The sequence below is a fragment of the Lolium perenne genome, chromosome 4 (genome assembly GCF_019359855.2).
Source record: "Lolium perenne isolate Kyuss_39 chromosome 4, Kyuss_2.0, whole genome shotgun sequence".
NCBI lineage: Eukaryota > Viridiplantae > Streptophyta > Magnoliopsida > Poales > Poaceae > Lolium > Lolium perenne.
The window spans coordinates 238,212-240,814 of record NC_067247.2 but is presented as its reverse complement, the minus strand read 5'-3'; positions in this window follow the sequence as shown (position 1 = coordinate 240,814).

Here is a 2,603-nt window from a genome sequence, read left to right as displayed (position 1 = left end):
CCACTCCAAAGGATGAATATCCAATGCCTGTGGCAGAGACATTGATCAATGCAGCTGCTGGCCACAAGGTGTTAAGCTTCATGGATGGCAATGCCGGCTACAACCAAATCTTCATGGCTCCAGAAGATATACACAAGACTGCATTCAGAGTACCAGGATCGGTGGGCTTGTTTGAATATGTGGTCATGACTTTTGGGCTGAAGAATGCCGGTGCAACATACCAACGAGCCATGAATTACATTTTTCATGATCTGATCGGCAAGTTGGTGGAAATTTACATCGACGACGTGGTGGTCAAGTCTGTCTCCATGGAAGGACACTTGGATGATTTGCGACGCATCCTAGACCGAACTCGAAAATTCGGGCTGAGAATGAATCCAAAGAAGTGTGCCTTTGGTGTGATGGCCGGTCAGTTCCTGGGTTTTTTGGTTCATGAACGAGGAATTGAGATCGGCCTGAAAAGTCAGGAGGCAGTACATACCATGCAGCCGCCTACCACAAAGAAGGAACTCCAACGTCTTATCGGCAAGATCAACTTCGTCCGACGGTTCATCTCTAATCTGTCAGGACGAATCGAGCCGTTCATGGCGTTGGTGAAGATCAAATCTGATGACGAGTTTCACTGGGGGGCAGAACAGCAGCGAGCGTTTGACGAGATTAAGCGGTATCTAACAACGCCGCCTGTGCTAGTTCCACCTCAGCAAGATAGGCTGTTTTATATCTACTTATCAGTAGCTGACACATCCATTGCTTCAGTGTTGGTGCAACTCTATGAGGGTGTCGAAAAGGTCGTTTTATACCTCAGCAGAAGGATGTTGGATGCAGAAACAAGGTACCCTGAGGTCGAGAAGTTATGCCTCTGCCTATTCTTCACCTGCACCAAGCTTCATCACATCCTTCTGACGGCAGAAATCATCATCATATGCAAGTCAGATGTTGTCAAGCACATGCTGTCGGCTCCTGTTTTGAAAGGCCGACTTGGTAAGTGGATGTTTGCGTTATCGGAATTCGATCTCCGGTATCAGCCTGCGGAAGCAGTCAAGGGACAAGCGTTGGCCGATCTCATAGCTGAACGGATCAATACTAATATAGCAGCACTATCTGTACGTGCATGGGCTATGTTCTTCGATGGATCGGCTTGTGACGATGGTTGTGGCATCGGCATTCTGCTCGTGTCGCCTCGGGGGGCAACATATTCCTTCTCCATCAGGCTATCTACACCTTGCATCAACAATGTCGCTGAGTATGAGGCGATACACAAGGGAATGGAGTTGATTTTGGAAGCCGGGGCAGAAGCGGTGGAACTTTTTGGAGACTCGAAGTTGGTGATCTCCCAGCTCACGGATGAATACAAGTGCGAGAGTGAGTCACTCTTCCCTTATTGGTGTCAACACCCGGATTTTTAAGTCCAAGTGCCTATTATGCCGTACATCGCAATCCCAGGAATAATGTTTTTGTGAGACATAATAGTAAGTAGCATAGAGTCATCATTTATTACAACACATATTGTCTTACAACCATAGATCACATGATCCAATATTACACGAATATATTGTTCAACATCACAAATAGTAGCGGAAGCGAAGTAGTAGTGGACTATCTATTCCACAGGCAACGCTTGACGTTAGAAGACGATCCTAGTTATCGTAGACGTCCTGTAGTCCGTCATCCTGATACTGGTGCTCTCCTTCATAGTCTGGCATTTGAATAGCCAGGGCAAAGCCATGAGTACTTTTAAAGTACTCGCAAACTAACTCTAAGATAAATACTCATTAAGTGTAACAAGGGGGTGCTAAGCTCTAGGTTTATTTGCATAAAGCCAAGTTTTAGTTTGATAAACATTTAGTAAAGCCTTATCATGTGCTAGACTAACTCAAGTGGGAACATTAGTGTCATTCCCACAACTCATTATGGTTCACCATAATATCACCTTTCAATTCACCATTCATTTCTAGGATCAAAACATTTTAATGATAACGGAGATAGTATGGCCTTTCCAATCATCCGTAACCGTGGACACGGCTATTCGAATAGGTTTAACACTCTGCAGAGGTTGTACTCTTGTGCCACAACTTTTGATTACATCCGTCGAGGATAACCCCGAATCATCGTAACACAGTACGCGGATCATCAACCGTAACCTTTCACTTATATATGCTAGTATGAGCACCTCTCCCCATGAGCTTGGCCTCCCGGTGGAAACCGCAGTTAACCCGGGAACTGCACAGGGCTTGGGCCGTACATTCACCTCATTTCAACACCATTCCACACTTAACAGAGGCAGCCGCAGCGTAACCCCTATGATGTTTGTTCAGAGGGAACCCATACTAAAATACACAAGTTTCTAGTTAAGCCCTACCCATAATCAGGTATTGTGGGGGTACTTGGGTAATTGGAAGGGTATCGCATTCAAACCCAATTATCAATTTTATCAAAAATCACCATCTTCTCTTGTTCAAATCCACCTCCACTTTACTTTCTTTCAAAGTTATTTCACTTCACCATGTTCCCATCTAGAGTAGTCAATTTTAATTGATTAGCACGAGCAACTAAATGAGGGGTGCTATCTAGCTTTGAGTTGTGCTAATCTAACTTCAAGTATT